Source organism: Ursus maritimus, unplaced genomic scaffold (assembly GCF_017311325.1).
Source record: "Ursus maritimus isolate PB19 unplaced genomic scaffold, ASM1731132v1 scaffold_1, whole genome shotgun sequence".
NCBI classification, from domain to species: Eukaryota; Metazoa; Chordata; class Mammalia; order Carnivora; family Ursidae; genus Ursus; species Ursus maritimus.
This window is the reverse complement of record NW_024423343.1, coordinates 55,989,496-56,000,791: the sequence shown is the minus strand read 5'-3', so window position 1 is coordinate 56,000,791 and position 11,296 is coordinate 55,989,496.

Sequence of the window (11,296 nt, the reverse complement as noted above, 5' to 3'; positions counted from 1 at the left end):
TGTAGCGCCACTCCTTCGACCTCTGCCGCCGCCGCTGCCGCCGCCACCTCTCGGGAAGGTAAGCGGAGGGCGCGAGAGCCGGGCCCGGCCGGGGCGGAGCAGCGTTCAAGCGGCACCCATTCATTCTGCGGGCGCCTCGCTGGATGAGGGCCCAAGCCGACCGCGTGCACGGGAGCCCGCGGGACCTGGGTGGGGAGGACAGGCCCGGGAGAACGCCTTGACCTTAAGCCCCTTTACCTCCGCAGAAGGAAGCGGGAGAGGAGGCCCTCGGCGGTCACCCAGGTCCTCAAGCCGCCCCCGAGGAGTGTAAGATGTTCGCCTGCGCCAAGCTCGCCACCCCCGCTCTGGTGCGTAGCCCAGGCCGGGCCGGGCGCCGAGGGAGGACCTCTCGGCCTGGAGCGTCCACGTTGTTGAATGGGGCACACCAACCTGTGGGGACCGCTCAGCCCTCACCCTCTGTGGTCTCTTCTTTCTTTCCTACTAAAACCTGGGGCCGCCTCACTCCCGCACCTCCTCCCACCAGTGCGGTGGGAGCAGCCGAGGCCTAGTTGTCAGGCCCTCCTCGCTGTAGGTCAAACCCTCCCCTTGCCCCTAGTGACGGAGCCCCCCGTCCTCGCGTGCTCCGTGGGGTTGGGGTGGGCGCGAAGGTTGGGGTGCTCCTAAGGATGTAGGGGGCCTCTGAGGCCTGGTTCACCGCAGCAGCATTCTCTGTAGTGTCAAACTCGCTGCTGCAGAGGGAGGACTTTGCCTCACCCTGTGTGGGCGGAGGAGGTGGTGGAGGAGTCGAAAGTCTTTCGAACTGCCTCTGGCTGTTATTTCCATAACCATTTTGGAAGCTTTACGTGAAGTAAGGATGTGGGGTTTGTCTTAGAGAATCGGGTCTTGGTTCTGAAGGGATTTTCTGTGACCTTGAGTGTAGTGGACACTCAAGGGCAGAGCAGCTGGACTGCAATATGTCCTTATGGTCAGATATTTCACCGATTATTCTTACACTGATAGAGAATTGTTCAGACTGCTTTTATTTTATATAATGGACATACAGGAATATTTAGGAAGTTGTAGGCCTCATAGTAACCAATGGGCTAATTTAATGACAAGCGTTTATAGCAACACTCTTGATAAACTTGTTGGTCCTTAAACTTACCAAAGAATATGGGATGTTTGCACTGCTTTTCTGACCTGAATGAGTGCACACCATAATTGAAATTTTAAAAATAATGCTTTCTTTTTAAGCATTTAGAAGTTTTATTGATTATTACAAATAGGTTATGTAGCATACTTTAAATTTTAATTAGCAACTTTAAAATAAAATTCCTTCATGGACTGAAAATAACCAAACAGCAAGATAAGAGACAATAAAGAAAAGTCATGAGCTTTCTGATAAATTTTTGCTGATGGCTTTTTAGAATTCATGGTACAAGAAGGGTCATTGAAGTCGTGTCTACTCTCAATATTGGAATTTTTTTCCTTAATAGATCAGAGCTGGATCCAGAGTTGCATACAGACCAATTTCTGCATCAGTGTTATCTCGACCAGAGGCTAGGACTGGAGAGGTAATACAGTAATAATAGAAATGTAACCCCAGCAAGTAAGTCTTATGGTTTTAATTAAAGGGGGTTAAAAAAAAAAACACCTCATTAGTGAATGGTTTGAGAGCAGTTTTCCACCCTTTATCAAAAAATAGTGCAGAGGATAAGCCAATGAAAGAAACTTGGCTGAGTTGGCTAAGAAATAAAGTCAGTGTATATATATATATATTTAAGTATATAGTCTTGAGTTGCCTATGTTTAAGATTATGCTAGCTACAGTTATTGAAAAGGTTACCCTATTTGAAAAGCATATTCAAATACACTTTCATAATTTTCAACAACCTTATGAGGTTATATATACTGTTATCCCTATTCTACAACATTGGAATTATTCTAAGCTCTTGATTTTGCACTGTGCCACACAATCTCCTATTCAAAATCACAAAATAGAGAAGTTAGTTACCATTTCGACGTGCAGTAATTAAATAGCTAATTGTGATTACTGATTTCACCTTTGCCTTTTTTTTTTCTTTTCTTAGGGCTCTACGGTATTTAATGGGGCCCAGAATGGTGTGTCTACAGCTTAATCCAAGGGAGTTTCAGACTGTGCAATCAGCAGAACATTGATACTGCTGCCAAATTTATTGGTGCAGGAATGCGCAACGTGGAGTGGCTGGTTCTGGTGCTGGTATTGGAACAGTCTTTGGCAGCCTTATCATTGGTTATGCGAGGTAATTTCATCACCAAATAACCTACTTTTAAAAGAGCAATGCTTGAATAGTTGGAAATCTTAGAAAATTAGTGAAATAATAACACTATTCTGTATTAAGGCCAACTCTGTGTCTTGCATTGTTGATTTTGAGGGCTTTGCATGCATGATCTCACTTAACCTCACAATATCCCTTGGAGATAGACTCCAGCTTAATGAAGGATGAGCATCGCAGAAATTACACTGATGGCTCAAGTAGCTATAGAGTGTCAGAAAAGTTTTATTCTGACTTCCAGAGTCACACTCTTGATTGTTAAGCTGTATTGGGGCTACAGTTAACAGCATAGTCTTAAAGTATCAATTTCCATTTTATTTAAGATCTTATTTCTAAACTGTCAGATCTTAGGAGGGTATAGAATGTACTTCACGGGAATAGCAAGTATGTCTGAATCCCTCAAATGGATGAAGACTAACTATATCGACATACAGAGATCACTTCTTATCTTTTTCCCACATGGTAGGATTGAGAAGAAAGGAATATCGAAGACAAAGGCAAAAGTAACAAGCGAGATCTAGGCAAATACTTTTCCAGGACTTGCCAATTTACAAAAATCCCATACTAGTAATCTCATTCTTTTAACATTTATCAAAAACATATTGGAATTCAGAAAAATATTTTCAAAGTAACAGCTTATATGTGTTGTGTCTCTTTTTAGAAACCCTTCGCTACAAGCAGCAGCTGTTCTCATATGCTATCCTGGGATTTGCCTTGTTGAAGCCTATGGGTCTCTTTTGTTTGATGGTTGCTTTCTTGATTTTGCTTTGCCATGCTATGTAACAGAAATTACTGCTTGAAAATGTTGGCATTCATATTAATTACGGATGTAATCTGTGTATCTTACCTGTGACTCCCAAAAACTTATTGTATTGGTGTCATGGAAATGTACGTTATTTCCAAGGTTTTCATTAAAGATGAAAACTTTTAATTTTTGCCGTGATTTGTACTTTTAACCTAAATTTAGATCATCACAAAGAAGAGACTAATGCATTCAGTCAGATACATACAAGTCTGAGCAGTTGCACTGTGGATGAAAAACAGGTAATTTTTATGAGAATTCTTTTATATATAGTATTGTGCACATTGTAATTTGTGATTCTTGGTCCACTCATATAAAGTGGAAATATTGTATTTTCGCCTCTATGAGATAGCGACTAATTAAACTAAGGTAGTTAAGATGGTTTGTGTTTTTAAGGCCTAACAGGAATTATGATACCTGGGAGCAGAATTAACCTTCCAAAACTAACTTGGCTGGTCCTCCACAGCTGGTTCTAAAAATAAATCATGTCAGCTTTTTAGATTGGAGCTGTTAACGGGTTGGGTGTCTTTTATAAGCCACTATAAGATTATTCTGTACAGTCGTCTTCCTGAATGAAATCCTGCAGTGCCTGAGTCAAATCCCGCTACAATAGTCACAATAAAAAATTGAAAAAAGGTGGCACCTGGTGGCTTTAAGTGATCTGCTTTGCATGGATCGTCCTGAGATCGATCTCCGCTGGCTCCTGCATTAGAAAGCATTCTCCTTCCTAGCCATTCTGCTTCTCTCTGGTCATCGTATCTGACTAAATAAATGAAATCTGCTTAAAAATAAAAAGGTAAAAACCAAATATCAAAAGTGTAATTGGCTTATTTTTAACACCAGCCAAAGTTAGCTACAAGTATTCTATGTATCGCTAGCATCTTGGGATGCTAGTTGGTTCAACATGAGTTGTTTCTATTACTACATTGAATATGTTAAAAAATGCAAAAAATTATATCCGTAGGATTTGATGTCGAATCTTGGGAACAAGTCAGGGAAGGACAGGGTATGTGCACTTCACAAGTGTTACTCCCTTTCCTAGGAATTTTATGTACTCTATATACATTAGTCCTCATAACAACCCGCGTAACTGGGGAGAAAAGATGAACAGAAAACTAGGCTTAAGAAGGATTAATTCCCAAATTCAGATAACCATTAAGTGGCAAAGACACAATCCAGATTCAGACCTTCATTGATTCCAAGACTCATACTTTGATTTTTTTTATGTTAGGGATGACAAAGGAAAAGCTGATTTGAGAGAAGCTTTGTTACAGAATTTAAAGCACACAAATTGTAAGCATAAGCTTAGCCTTGTGGGCTTGAAAAAGAGGAAAGGTATGGTGTGTGTGGTATGGGTAGATGTGAATGAAAGAAGTGAAGAGCAGCAGAAGACCAAACTCCGAGGTAGTACGCAGCTAAATCTCAACCTAGTTTTATGACTCCCCAACAATGTTGGGAAGGAACTGATAGGAAGACGTGAGGGTTATTAGGGCTGGTTACTGATGAAATGACAGGTCAGAGGCTCTAAGCAGACAGACAAGAAGCAACATTGTTTAACAGGCTAACCTTGAGGCTTCAAACTTTTGGTAAGGAATGGTAAAACCACAAGGAGAATAAGTTGGAATAAAAGAGGGGAGGTCTAAGGTATTCTGGAAAGGTGGAGTAGGAAGCACAAGAGGAATGCTTCCCACCTAGACAACAATTACACTTCGTCCAAAGCTAATTTGACTATAGGAACTCTTGTCTAGTGAAGACTCACAGCTTCCAGAAGAAGGCTTGAAATGTAATTGGAGTTTAATTTCAATTTCAGGTTTCATAGAGTAGCAGCTGCCAGCCCTCAGCCCCAGCCCCAGGGCAGGCTGCTATCACATCTTCCTGGAGCAGCTTCCACACAGCTTGCAGGAGCCAGGGTAAGCAAAAAGAACCCTGTCTCCACAATACTGGTTTTGCAATGCTTTGATCACCGATTGCTACTTCTGATACAGAGGCACAGATAAAGAGGAGGGTAGCCATTATTGCTGCACGTCCCCTTACTGTTGAATCCCTTTACCCTCCTAGTGAAGGACTTCCCAGGGAAGGTATCCTTTCCCCCCTTCTTTTTTCTTTTTCTCCTTTGTTGGGAGCTAGATGCTAAAGACTGGGACATTCAAAACAACTGCATATACAGGGAAAATTAAAAAGGAACCACTCATGCCCAAGAAAGGCACAGGCTCCAGAAAAGACCTGACAAAACACTTAGTTTACATCAAGCTAATCCTTAGCGCACAAAGACAGTATACAACAATCAAAAAGTAATAATAAAAATAACAAACAATAAAACCCTAGAAGGGAAGGATAATCTGATTGCCAGAGATACCATATTAAGATGTCCAGTTTGTAACCAAAAAAAAAAAAAAAAAAATACAAGACATTCAAAAAAACGAAAAGTATGGCCTATTCAAAGAAAAATAATCTGTTGTAGAAAAGAACCTAGTGGCAGATCTCTAGAACAAAAACAACCTACTAAAGATGATCAAAGAACTAAAGAGGTGGAGAAAAGTTTAAAAAAATGATGTATGCATGAACTCCTGTATTTCCAAAAACTTACTACAAAGAGCCATAGTAATCAAAACAGTGTTAGTGGCGAAAGACAGAATGGACCAATGGAATAGAGGAAGCCCAGAAATAAATCCTTGCATATATAGTCAATAATTTTTGACAGGGAATATTCAAGACCATTCAATGGGAAAATGATAGCCTCCTTTCAACAAATGAAGTCCTAGAAAACTGAGTATTCACATGCAAAAGAATGAACTTAACCCCTTACCTAACAATATATACATACAAAAATAAACTCAAAATGGATCAAAGACTTAAACGAAACCTAAGATTACAAGGAAGCTCTTAGCGAAATCACAGGGCAAAAGCTTCAGGACAATCTGAATTTGGCAATGACTTTTTGATGCCACACACAAAAGCCACAGGCAATGAAAGAAAAAAATGGATAAACTTGAATATTCATGAAAATTTTAGAATCTTTGTGCAATAAAAGACACAGGTCAACAGAGTAAAAACACACAAAATGTGGGAGAAAATAACCTTTGCAAATCCTGTATCTGATAAGGGATTAATATCCACATTATGGAGAGAAGTCCTAAACTCAACAACAAAAGCACAACACAATTTAAAAATGGTCAAAGGACTTAAAAGGACATTACCTCTGAAAGATATTCAAATGGCTGACCAACACATGAAAAGATGCTCACACCATTAATGATCATTAGGGAAATGCAAATCAGAGCTACAATGAGATACCTCAACACCCTGGAGTATGGCAACTATAAAAACAACAAAACAAAACCAAGAAACAAGTGGTGCAAGGATATGGGAAATTGGAGACTTTGTGTGCACTGCTGGTAGGAATGTAAATGGTACTGGCTCATGAAAAACAGTATGGTGGTTCCTCAAAGAAGTTAAAACTAAGATACCTTATGATCAATAATTCCACTTACGGGTATATATGCCAAAAGAACTGAAAGCAAGGTTTGAAGGAGATATTTGGCACACTCATGTTCATAGCAGCATTATTCACTATTATAACTAAACTATGGAAGCAACCCAAGTGTCCATGAATGGATGAATGGTAATAAGCAAAATACGGTATATACATGCAATGGAATATTCTTTGGCAAAAGAAATTCTGATAGATGCTACAATGTGAATGAATTCCCTGAAGACATTATGCTAAGTGAAATAAACCTGTTGCAAAGACAAAAATACTGTATGATTCACTTAGGTAGTTAGAGTAGTCAAAATCCTTAGAGACAAAAGTAAAATTGTGGTTGTTAGGGGCTGGGGTGGGAACAATGACAGGGTCTAGTTTAACAGGCATGGCGTTTACAAAATGAAAGAGTTATAGACATGGATGGTATTAATGGATGCACATGACATTATGAATGTATATTTTTTAAGTTTTTTGTTTTTTTAAGTAATCTCTCTCTACTAACGTGGTGCTCAAACTCACAACCTAGACAGAATCACATACCTCTTCCAATTGAGCCAGTGAGGGCGCCTCATTATGAATGTATTTTTATACCACTGAAATATATACTTAAGGTGGTTAAGATGGTAAATTTTGTTATGTGTAATGTATGAAAATAAAATAGAGATAAGAGCGGTCAGGGCCCCAGGGAGTACAATACGATTGGAAGGTCATTTCAGTAAGAGCCAAAAATAGGAAATGTAAAGAACTTCAGAGTTCAAGCTCTTAGAGGTAAGGTAGTGCCCCCAAGGAATGAAGTAAATTTGCTGGTAGCCTTCAAGGATTAGTAGAAATGAATGTCACTGAGAAAGTTAAATTTAAAGAAGGGTACAGATAAATAGGAAATATCATTTGAGATGCAAAAATATATACTCATAGCTATGTAATTTTCAGATCTATTTGGTAATTTTAGCCAATGTGGTTTGGTTTTGGTGTTTAAAGTGTTTGGAAGAAGAAGAAAATATCAGTACCCTCTGCAAGCCTTCTAAATACGTGATTTCTACACCTGAAAGGACGAGTTGTTGAAGTCTGTACATTCTTTCTTGCCAGAATTAATTATTAATTTCATGGTATTACACTCTATGGAAAATAATATGGACTTACGATAACCACATAATCCCATCAATTACTTGCCAAGTTCTTTACACATTATTAGGACTAAAAATTATTTTTTAGATTAGCCACCATCCCCTCTGCCTCAAAAAACACATGGCAGTTCAGATAGCTGTCTCCGCCAATAGCAACATTATGCCTTGGTTTGCTGTGTGTACCAGATAGTTAATAAGCAGTAGTCAAAACTTGTGACGATTATATGATTTATAAGTCGTATCATCCATTTTACAGATTTTTGAAGGTAGGTAGCATGAGTTTATTTATTTTCTTCTTTTCACCCTCCACCATAACACCCTACAGTCTGCTCTACCACACTTTTTACCTAGCTCTGTGCATCTTTCATAGCTTTCTGGCGGTGGTGGTGTGACACACTACGGTGCTGCTGCTCAAAGTGAAAGTCAGCGGATCAGCAGTGGTGGCACCACTCGGGACCTTGTCAGAGACAAGAGGTTCTAGAGCTTCACATCAGACCTGAATCAGAATCTGAATTCTAACAAGCATCCCCAGGTGATTTGTATACACATCAAGTTTTCAAACACTGTCCTAGAACTTTCTCAGATACTGATGCCTTGACTTCGACTCCTTATCTTTCAAAAGCTGTCCAACTCATTAATCGGGCAGTTTTTTCCCCTTCCTTTTTGGAATGTACCGTAATCCAGTGACTTTTCAAAGTGTGGTCTGAAAACTTCTGAGCCGCCCAGAACCTTTCAGGGGGTTCACAAGGTCTGCCCCTTTTCACCTACACAGCTGCATGAGGCTAGATTGTCATCAGAACTTAACCAAAAACAACATATTGCAACAGTTCAAATACAAATAGATATAAGTGCAGCTACTGTTAAGTGTGAGGTAGTTATTTACAAAAGTGAATACCATGCTATTCTATTTTTATTTTGGAAAGGCCTAGTTATTTTTCAAAAAATGTTATTGCTCGGTAAGATGTTGTGATGGAGTGCAGCGTCCCAAAATCAAAATTAGAACCAAGTGATCTAATCTGTCAGTGAGGAAACAGACATAATATGGCATTACACTTACAACTTAATAAAGCGGTCAGTTTGTAGAATTGAGGTAACCCTATATCCCTTGGTCACATCCTTTTAGCTATCAATCTGTTCATAATCTCTAAAGAATTATTATTCCTAGTAGAATCTGCACTTCCTTCTCCTGAATGAGTGCAAGTATCTGTCTCTTCTTAGGTGTTCGGTAACTTTAGGCTTCTTTTCAAGGGAGCTTAAATATTGAAGAAGACCTAGGATTCAGGGACTCCCTAAATCCAAGGGCTTTTGATCAATTTCTCCCATAGCATAGAGCCTAGCTTGCATCCTACAAAATGATCTTGGCAGAGACTCCTAAGAGGACCCATGGCTGTTGGCATTGGCTACTTTTCAACAAAAAGCATTTAGTTAGCATTTCCCAGCCAGGGAAATTCCAGGATCTGCTCCTCTTTTAAGAACAGTCCGGGTTTGCTTTCTCAAAATAATTAGGCGAGTTTGGCTGAGTCTCTCAGATGCTGGACAGCTCAGTATTATTCCTCAGACATCTATCTGAGGACAGGCTCCAAAGTGTTATCTACCTCTCTAGAGAGATCTAAACATCTTTAGCTCTCAAGACCCTAAAGAGTTGTACAAAAGGAGTAAGCTTATAATACTGCATGTTATCACCTTCCTGCTTTATTTTCTCCACAGCACTAACTACTGTTTAATTATTGTTTGTTTATTTATTTGTTTATTTATTACACATTGTTTATAAATGTGTTGTGACTCCCCCTCCTCTCCCCATGAAAGTCTCCTTAAGGGACTGTGTCTTGTTTATAGTTGCTGCAGGGCCAGGAAGAGTGCCTAGCATGTTTGTGCTCAATAAATGTTATAGATACTTTATGAGTGGTAAACTTTTGAGAAACAGAGCATTAGGTTTGACAGTTAACTTAAGAGACTGTCTCAAGGTGAGAATGTAACTGGAAAAACAAGGCCTATATGGCCTGGGAGAGTCCGATATGATCAGGCCTTTCTTGGTTTCTGGCATAGAATTCATGGCTTTACTTTATTATGTGGGCCTTGGGCTGACAGACTAGTTATAAGGGAGTCATCAAGGGCAGAACGCACAAATGCCAGACAAAATTCTTCACCCTAGATGGTTCTATCTACCTGTACTGGTAACTTAATAGTGTGTGGAAAGTTAAGTATAATGATGATAAGCCCTACCAGTGAGTGGGATGAGAGAGAGAGGTGGGGAGGAGACATTGATACAGAAAGATGAAAAGAAAAGAAATAGGCCCTTAAATTCCATTCTCTCTCTTGGACTGGTCTTACTGAGGTTGGCATGAACTAAGTATGATTTGAAATAAATACAGCCTCTGGTTTTCCCCACAATGCTTACACACAGTAATTTACAAAACTCTTTTGAGACCAAAGACTGGGAGTTGGAAATTCTGGACAAGGACCCTCCTTGTGCTTGAACTGTTCTGAATGGGAGTTCTAGTGAGAACAGATTGCTGAGAAGTTTAACTATAACACATAGGCCATTTCAGGGGATGTGCAGGGAAAACCCTGGGTTGTCAGAGGGAAAGGAAGAATAGATCTGCCATGGGGTAGGAAGCTACAAAAAAAAATCAACTTAAATGTCTAGGGTATGCTGTGTCCTCATCTCATCAATCTGTACTGGGCTGCATCTTGAGGACACCTGTGAAAATTCAAGAGGCTTTCTGTGAGTCGAGGCAGACATAAGGGACTGTGTTTTGTTTAGCTACAAACAGAAACTTACAAATTAAAATCTCCTTTTCCTCTATTTGTCATATATACATATCTGTATATTTATATTTTAGTATATTTAAATACTATAAATATATACTTGAGCAGGATTTTAGTTGAATTCTCAAGAACCATAGCAGATTAATGGATTAACAACCACATAACTCTTCTGAACAAGATTGGAAATACCACATTCTGTGGCACTTGGAAGGTTTTGAGAGCAATTAGAGGCCTCTTATTGTTTCTTGTAGTATGTAACTACTATGAAGGGCATTTCTGTGATAGAAATAGAAATTTTCTTAAATAACCTGCAGCCTCTAAGGGATACCAATTTTATTCAGAAGTCATTCTGGGTTCTTAGGGAGGTTTACCAGATCCTTACTAATTTTCTTGGAGTAAGTTGGGTAGATATATGTATGGAGTGATAAAGATAGTAAAAGGGAGTCCAAATTTCCTGCATTTGCAAAGAGAAGACTGTAGAGAATTTTAGGGCTGTTAGGGGATATTGAGGCATGACAATGAGAAAAAATTGAAAAGCAAAGATTTTAAGAAGATATGGATAGTGAGAAAAGTTCACAAGATCAGAACTGAAAATAGTAACTACATTCATTTTGTCTAAGCTGAATGTTTTCTCCATTTGTAGAAAAGTTATAGTAAAGGAACTGTTGTCAACTACAAATACGTAAAGTAAGACACTTCCTAGCTACGGGTTGCCAACATGGTATGGAACAGATTTGCATCCTTTCCACCTGTTTTTTTCCCTGTGATCTTCTCTCTATTTTTCTCATTTTTGTTTACTTTTTTAAGAAAGAAAATATAAGCTA